General features: G+C 43.8%; 1 protein-coding gene across 1 annotated transcript in view; it reads left to right on the top strand.

Moving 5' to 3' along the window:
• Positions 1 to 452: 452 nt before the first annotated feature.
• The window catches only part of magi2a (membrane associated guanylate kinase, WW and PDZ domain containing 2a), a 56,636-nt gene continuing 47,933 nt past the window's right edge, over positions 453 to 9,155 (top strand). The window contains exon 1 of the mRNA XM_077593876.1: positions 453 to 601. The gene's annotated coding sequence lies outside the window, so the exon portion shown is untranslated. The remainder of the gene's footprint in view (positions 602 to 9,155) is intronic.

The raw sequence follows: 9,155 nt of genomic DNA, 5'->3' as shown, positions 1-9,155 counted from the left end.
ATTAACTATTGAAAAAGAAAACTCTTTGAAAAGCATTAGAAAATTAGATCAAATTGTGCTTTATTTTTGTACGTTTCACTGGTAAATGCCACAAGGAAAAAGGGTCACAAAAACTAAAAATGATCTATACCCAATACAAAATATGATTTTTGACGTTTGGCTAGAAGTTTGTTCATTCGCCGCCTCGTTCAAATGGATTTGACACCTCCTCCAAACAAACGCATTGCAATGGACATCCCTCGTAGTCAATGGCAACGAAAAATGTGATCTTTTAATGCGAGCCCTCATCAATTTCCGTCCAGTTGATGAAAATTCAAGAAGAAAGTCCAAAGTTGAATTGTTTTAGTGCAGGAAGTGATTCCAGCTTCTTTGTGAATTATGTATGCAGATGAGACGGGATGAAAAACGACAGGAAATTTGGAGCCGAGCTGCTCTGGATTTAAAGCGATAGGCCGCGATGGCTTCATCTGAGACCAACGCGTTCGCCAACGCCCACGTCACGCCGCGCCCGGCCGAACAGCGGGAATTCACGCGGCGCTCCTCACGTAATGGCACCCAGGAGATGGCCCCGGGACCGCTTCTGCATTGGGATCTCCATGCGGTTAGCTATCTCCATTTATTTCCATAATGTGTCAGCCAGGCCGGCGTGTGCACTCGCTGTGATGATGAAGCCCGAGGGGGAACTCGCGAGTGATTAGGGGCCGGCTCTCGTCGCCTCTTGACTTTACGAGTAGTACAAGTGCCTTCGGAGGATGGCGTATTTACAATTCAAGCGCTTTCGAAGATTGTCTGTGGGCTGTTTCTGCGGTCTCCAGGCCAAAAATTCGAAAAGCCGAAGACCAGAAGTTAGTGCAAGCCAACAAAAAATGCAATTCATTTAGTCCCGTATTTGCAGGCGTAGTAATGGTAATGAATGAAGAAACATCGTACACGAAATAGTAGTTTGATGTCAACAATTTCAGTTGTCGTTAGGATATGTGGGACCAAAACCGCCTTGAGCGATCTTACACCTTGTTCCTACTAGCACAACCCTTTGCAAAACTTTGCGGGGGGAAAGCTAACATTTTTTAAATGTAATACCGCTACTAGCTTAAAATGCCTTTAAATCTTCATTGTAACAAGAGTGTAGAGCTACAACAATGAATCGATTAGATTATTTGTACAATCACAGAGACGATATAATGGTTTGTTTTGAAAGTGTCGTATTAGGTCTTATTGGTGTGGGAGGATGCACTGCCCTCTGCTGGCACCAGTGAATATCACATAACTCGTTTATTATCGAATTTTTATTGATGTCTAACGAGATGCTTACGTTTTGGTTTTTTAAGTGTGCGTTATGAACGTTAAATTTGACGCGGTGAGCCTAGTGTCCATTTGTTATTATTTGGGGATTATCTCCGTAATCGCCCAAGCAAAGCCTCTGACTCTGTAAACACAGACGTTCACTCGGAGGGCATTGGCTTTCATTTCAGAGCCGTTCCAGCGTTCGTGCCAGAGAGCTACTTTTAGCTTTCTTAATTATTCAAAGAGCAGAAAGAGGCTTCTTTACAGGATAACACACTTCACTCAAGGAAAACTCAAAGGCAGGGAAAGAACACCGATAGATGTCAAATCTATTTGGACTGGCAGACACCAAGTTAGTTTGCGTCATGATTTGAAAAAATTGCCTAAAATTGTCGCCAACCCAAAAAAAATCTTGTTAGTTGTTGTTGTTTGGAACTTTTTTCTTGTTGTAGTAATACAAAATTGCCTGTCAACCTGTGGTCATAAACCAGTATCAAATGCCCAAAAATTCGAATAGAATTTTTATGAGAAAACATTCAGAAAATCATTCTTGATTTTTAATGTAAGAAGAATAGTAAGTAGTAAAAAAAATAGCAATTTAAAATCAGACAAAATCAATGAAACACTTAAGGTAACAACAATACTCAAAACAATAATAATAATAATATACTGTTAATAACAAAATGTACTCAGCACGTCCAAAAATATCCCTTAAAACATTCAGATTTGATTAAAAAAATCCTTAAATCATTGGCCCCCATTGATAGCATTAAACGCCCAATCCATTTGCACTGGGTGGGGGCGATTAAAAAAACATTCAATTTCCCTCTCCCAGTCCAAATGAACGTCAAACGCTATCAATGGCAGCCAAGATTTTGCGTCTAAATTGTAAGTCAAAGCTACTAATAGTGTTGTATACATAATGGTTCCCATGGGACAGATACGTAAATCCCAGTTGTCGCTGTGAGCAAAGCCTCACACATGTCCTGTTTTAAAAGTAAATGGCACGTATAGTAAATCCAATATAAAATGAGTGCACTGGAAAAGGACTGACGGCCATAAAAGTGAGTTATTTTGCCACGGTGGCGTCTCCGAAGGCCCCCCGCGCACCCTCTGAGTCCAACCTGTCGGCTCCAATTACCCGAAGCGAATGTTGCCCGCCGCTTGTGCGACATCTGTATTCTAATTGTTCGCCTGTAGTCGTAGCCGCCATCCCTGCGTTTGGGAGTCAACGGCTCAATTAGTCAACAAGTGTGTCTTTTATATTCACACAGTTCACACAGATTGTTTGTTATCCTTTTCCTAGCTAAAGTTGGCTGTTGACCAAAATCCCTAACCCACTGGTTTCTCCCCAGGTTTGCATGCGTTTTCTCCGGGTACTCCGGTTTCCCCAAAAACACGCATGCTAGGCTAATTGGATGCGAAAGTGTCCCTAGGTATGCAAATGGTCTCCTTCTGCCCTGCGATTGGCTGGCCACTGATTCAGGGTGTAACCCGGCTGGTGCCCATAGTTGGCTGGGATCGGCTCCAGCACCCCCCGCCAAAGTAAGTGAATGAATGAACCTAATCTTTGTGACCGGTAAAAGTAAAAATGAACCTTTTGCTGTCTGTGTTAGCCAGTGAAAAATGACAAAAATGGATTTAGATCGACATAGCAAAATTTATGAACACTTGCTTACAGCCCTCCTGGTCAAAATGGATTGGTCTTCGAGCGCCATCGACTGCAACCGATAAGTTAAAGAACAAAAACACTTCAAATGGATTTGACACCTAACTTGCCTAACTTAACTGCCACCATTTGAACTTCTAACAAGCTCTCTTTCCATTTGCGGGCTGGCTTTCTCCCATTACACGAGGCTGCACCTGCATGCAAAAATAGCTCCTACCTGAAAATGGAGCACGGTAGCAAAGAGCGATTGTTTCTGTGTCCGGATCTGCAAAAAAGCTCTCAGCGCCGCTTGTAGGTTCGATTAATACCGTGCGCAACGTCGCAGAAGGCTCTCAGAAAAGGTTTCAGGTCAGGGTTACAAGTTGAAAGTCTAGTTTCTCCCGCACTCGTAGCCTCCTTGACAAGTCGAAGCAATGATAGCCGTGTGTTGATTGCAAACACGTTGGATCTTTGCATAATGAGCTCGCCGACTCAATTAGCGTCTCTTGCTAATGAAAACAATGTGGCGAGATAAGAAGTGTCACCAGTGAAAGCTCATTTCAGAGGAGTCGACAGTCCGACTTTCTCAGCAAGCGCCGACGTGACAAAGGCCAGTTACAACAAGGACAGCGCATCAATATTGATTCCATCTGCATATAAATAACACGGTTTATCGGCCAGCTCGAGTATTTGACAACCGTAATGGCTTCCGTTCTCCTGGGTGGAGGTCCCGCAGGATGCTAGAATGCATTTATTTAACACACACAAAACAAAGCCGGGATTAAGGATGTTTTGTCTAAAACAAGGGTGTCAAACTTGGTTGCCGGGCCACATTCATCAAATAAAAAAATAAAATACAATCAAAATCCTTTATTGTCATCATACACAGCTGCGTATAACAAAATTGGTGGTGCTACTCCACAAAGTGCGTTTTCCCAGTAAAAAAACATAAATAAGTAATATAAAGATATAAAGAGTCACATCCTGGCAAGGTAAATTCTAAAACATTGTACAATCTAAGATATTGCACATTGTTATTGCACACCCCGAAGTTATTGCACAGAAGGGATTGTGTGTCGTGCTAACGCAAATTCAGAGTCCTGATGGCTGTGGGAAAAAAAACTGTCCTTAAGTCTATTTGTCCGTGCTTTGTGAGACCTGTAGCATCTGCCAGAGGGCAGCAGCTGGAACAGGTTGTGACCAGGGTGGTATGGGTCCCTGACAATCTTCCCGGCTCTCCTGAGGTAGCGAGGGCTGGCAATGTCTTCCAGTGAGGGCAGAGAGCAGCCGATGATCTTCTGGGCAGTGTTGATCACTCTCTGCATGGCCTTTTTGTCTGCTGCCGTGCTTCCAGCGTACCACACTGTAATGCAGTATGCCAGGATGCTCTCCACAGTGGCTCTATAGAAGGTTACCAGAAGCTTAGTGTCCAAGTTGTTCCTCCTGAGTACCCTCAGGAAATGGAATCGTTTCTGGGCCTTCTTCACCACTGCCGTGGTGTTGGTAGACCAGGAGAGCTTGTCCGTGACGTGGACCCCCAGGAATTTGAAGGACTGAACCCTGTCTACGCATACTCCATTTATGAGGAGTGGGGCCAGATCTGTGCTGCGTTTGCGAAAGTCCAGGATTATTTCTTTAGTTTTTGTGGTGTTTAGTGTGAGATTGTTCACCAAACACCACAAAGACAGTTTGTTGACCTCATCTCTGTAGGCAGAGATGATGCCAACTAGATCTCATGTAGGCCGGACGCGTTAAGTTGTGGCCCAAAAAATTAACTTACTTGCCACCGTTGACGGCTTTAGACGTCCAATCCATGTTGACTGGGAGAGACGACTGAAGAAGTGTTCATTCTCCCCTCCCAGTCAACATGGATTGGACGTCTAGCACGATTAGATTTGAGTAGATAACTTTATTCATCCCGTATTCGGGGAATTTCATTGTCACAGTAGCAAGAGGGTGAGAATACAGACACACAAAAAGACATTTAGACATAAATAAAAACATAATAAATAAGTTAATAAAGAAATAAATAAGTGGTATATATATATATATATATATATATATATATATATATATATATATATATATATATATATATATATATACATATATACATACACGTGCATACATACACATAGATGTACATGTATACATACGGTTGGTCTTAACATTCAGCCATTTCTTTTGTCGATCACTAGCACTGAAAGATGAACTACAAACAACAACCCCGTGGGCCAGATTGGACCCCCTAGTGGGCAACATCCGGCCCACTGGCCGCACCCCTGGTTCCAACAAGTATTCATTTTCTTAGCAGATTGGATTATTGCAACTGCGTATTTACAGGTGTTAACAAAAAAATCAATCAGGATGGTGTGACTAAACCAAAATAGGCAGTATGAGTTGTATTGATTCCTATTTTAATTGTTTTTGTTTCTTGCTGATTTTAATGTGATGGATAGCACATTGACTTGCCGATTCCAATTTTTCTGCCCAAAATCCTGTCTGAATAGAAAAAAAAATGTCAATAGTTGCTGTTAAAGAAGTATGTTATATCTTTTTGGACCAACCAACTGAATTTGGAGAATTCTCCATGGTAGACTAGCTGGAAATGACAGGTGTAATCGCGCACGTTTGGCTTCATTTGTAAGTCGACGGTGCGGACGGCCCCGTCGATCAACGTTTACGTTAGCTCTGACAGTGATGCTGATGGACCGTGTGATGCACGAGTCAACTCGGGGGCGAGCGAGTGAGACGGTGGCGTCTTGAATTCATTTTTGGGGCGGGAGAGCTGGGCAAGGAAGTTTGAATTTAGGGCTGTTTGTTTTTGTAATCCAGCTTTAGTTAGTTTTACAAGAACTCTTAGTTTGGGGAATTGTTTAGTTCTCGTGACTGAACTCCAAGCATTTGTCCCGGCCCGAAGCACGGAGCAATTAGCCTCTTCTCACCAGCGGGAAAAAAAAATAAAAAATCAATGTGACGCTCTGCACAGTCATTAGTGGCAAAAGAGAGCAGCCCTGTGTGGATGTTGATTTTCTAGACTGTAGTGTCGAAAATCAGTTCTCTCCTCCCCCAAAAAATGAGAGAGATTGATATATCAGGTACGTCCACCAGTTTATCACAAGTAGACATCCCATCCATTTAAACTGAGAGTGTGGCGACCAATCAGTTCAAAAGCATCAGACTTCCAGGATCGTCAATGGCACCCAATGAGTCGGTGTTTATATTTCTATACATTCAGAAAAGGCCATTTATTGACGAAAAACGAAGTTTGGTATCAGTAAATGGGGTTATCCTGATTTTCAAAATCTAAATAATTCAGAGTATATAGAAGATTCGCATTCATTGTCAAGCAAATGGAATCGGCTGAAACTCCCAAACTGGTCTATTTGTGACATTTCTCATTCCAGCCCAGATAGCGAGCGACTAATCATTCACTGCAGGCGCCAACGTGGCTTCCCGTGGAGTGACCGCTCTCGAGACTATTTCAAAAGTCGCTGGTCTATCCTGCCGTTGGAGACTTTGCGGCGTTCGTGAGCCAGACTGCCAAGTGCGATTTGGCACCGGAGCGTCCGATTGGCCGAGCGTGGCGCTCGTTTTGACACTCGCGAGCGTAATGGTACATCTCCTTAAACGCTAGACCGGGTCATTTGAGACTGGAATGTTAGTGACGGGTCACTCCTGCCGCCATTGGTTCCAACAATTGTGAAATCTAAAACGTTAACTGCTGTCACGGCACGCGTTGAAGCGTCACGGTCGATTTGTCGTGGCATTTAGCCTCCTTGAACAAATCAACTGTTTAACGCGTTAGGCCACAGCTCCTTTTTAGTGACGAGGCGGCTAGCTAGCGCTACATTTGGGACCCTTAGGTCACTGAGAGCTCAACAGAGTTCAACAAAATCGTGCATCACTCGCTTGAGCGTAGTTGTCAAATTCCATTAAACGGTAGTCTATTCTCAACATGTTTTTCTTTGATTATTACTTGAGGAACGTCTGTTTCTTTGTACCAGCACGTCTGCTGTGACAGGAGTATTACGGTCGCCACGGCAACCGCATTGCGACGCGCCCCGCGCTCGCCCTTCGTCGTTCCCCGCTCGCTCGCCGTGTCCTCAAACGTTGGCAAGCAGGCACTTTGACAGTGGGAGGTAAATCCTCCTTGTGAGTGAGGGGAATTTTAGCACTGGGCTAACCCTAGGTGACAATTCGCACTCAGTTCTCCGAGTATCCAATTAACCACAGCACGCTGTTTAATGCAAACAGTTTGAAAGGGGCCCGGGCCAGATAGGGATTAAAGTCCACGTGTCAATTTGCTGCTATGCAACACCTTATCTTAGGTAGGAGGGTGACAAACCGCCGCGCTTCTGTTCGGCAATCTTTCCAAAATTGTGTAATCTGGGGCCGATGAAACAACTTTGCGCAAAATACAATGGTTCGCACGTTTCCGATGCCGCCGTTTTTCGAACAAAAAGGGGCTTAACGCATTCTTGTATTTGGAAGTTTTGCAGTATAAGAAGAAAGTAAAAAAAACATATTTTTGCTTAGGATGAAACCTAAGACTTTCTTGCTGTGAGGCAGCAAATGTGGTCAAGAGCTACGTTGTTAAATCAGCCTTGGACGAGATGCTGTTGGATGGTGATAAATTCATGGCATGTAAATTGGGAGATACATAAGCAAGGATCCCCGTTTTGAGGATTATGTTTCACGTCCACTTACTCTAACAAGCCAAAGGGGAGTTGTAACAGAAATATGTCAGACGGAGAAATCAGATGACAAAGCCTTTGTGTGGCAGCGTTTTCAAGCTCTTTGACCACGATCGATGGTGTCGATAGTGAAGAAGTTTGGGTGTCGATGCAGTGTGAAGCCATTTGGCCATGTGTTGACCGTACTCTAAAGACTTTAGGAACAGGGCCAAACTAAAAAGGCAGAAGTCACCATTGAAAGTCTGGCCTTTCGGAATTGGGGAAGTTGGATCAAGTCCAAAGAAGGAGACGTGACTTTTCCTCAAAGTGCCAGGCAGGTCTGTAGTTTGACCTTTGTGAAGATAAGACACCTGAACAAAGTATTGGTTGTTCTTCTTTGGGCAACTCAACTTTTTTTCCCTCGTGGCCACCCTGTGGCGCTCCTAAAAAAGAATGGCTAGCACCGCTTCATGCGACCGTTTCTACAAAAACCACATCTTCACTTGTAAACATCCCAACCACAAGCAAAGACGTTTTAGAACTAGTCCCATCCATCCAACTTTGTAAGCATCCTCACTAGTTAGCAGCTTTATTCCCCTTCCGAGAAAGCAGCTGCTCGCATGTTTTTCACTCTTCACAGGCTGTTTTCTTTCTGGGTTTGCCTCCCAGGGGGTGGAGGCTAGTTCGCCCGGCGCCACCTGCCGAGCGCAGAAGAGGGTTCGCTCAGGGTTTTGATGCCAGCGGCGGCATGGCTGTTCATAGCTCCTTCCATGTTTGGAATGCCTTATCTGCAAGTCATGCCCTGCAGAGTTTCAGCGTCGCCTCTCGGTATTCCAATGGAAGTTAAAGCATTGGGTATTGTTGAAGTCCCCAAAATTGTCGGTACGGCAACACATTTTTAATGAAACCGGCTTCCGCCAATGTGACCGACTGAATGGTCTTTGACAGTTCAAGTGTTGTATTGATTTATCCTCAAGCTACTTTTGATTGCTTAATAATATGACTACGTGGAAACAAAGCAATCGGATTGGTTTGAAATTGTGCATATATTTTCTGCCAGACAGCAAACACGACATTTGAGACATGGTTTTGCTTGTATCTACTCTAGTAGTAGCCCAAAGTCTAAATCACATGACAGAGGGATTGGAAAAAAATGGATGAAAGTCTCGGTTTCTCCACATATCAGCCAATCACTTTCCCTTATTAATGATTGCAATTCCCCTTAAGTGATATTAAATGGTACAAATGCAAGGCGGCACATATTTACTCACATAGGACGAATTTAAAAGTCTAAAATTTCCCCCAAAATGGACGAGGTGCCCAATCAGTCGGTGCGCCTTTTGTATGCACTAAATTCAAGATTCTGTAGATGTCGCTGTATGACGCTGACAGCTTGACTGTCAGGGTACATTGCTTGCTGACGCCCTATATAGTGAAAAGACGGACGTGTGAAATGGGAATGCGCGTGCATTAGCAGTTGACGATGACGTTTTTGTCTGCTACCAGTGACCAAATCACCGGATTAGAGCCGAAATGGGTAAAATGAG

Source organism: Stigmatopora argus, chromosome 23 (assembly GCF_051989625.1).
Source record: "Stigmatopora argus isolate UIUO_Sarg chromosome 23, RoL_Sarg_1.0, whole genome shotgun sequence".
Classification (NCBI taxonomy): domain Eukaryota; kingdom Metazoa; phylum Chordata; class Actinopteri; order Syngnathiformes; family Syngnathidae; genus Stigmatopora; species Stigmatopora argus.
Note: the sequence above shows the minus strand (reverse complement) of the source record. Positions and strands in the feature narration are given on the sequence as shown.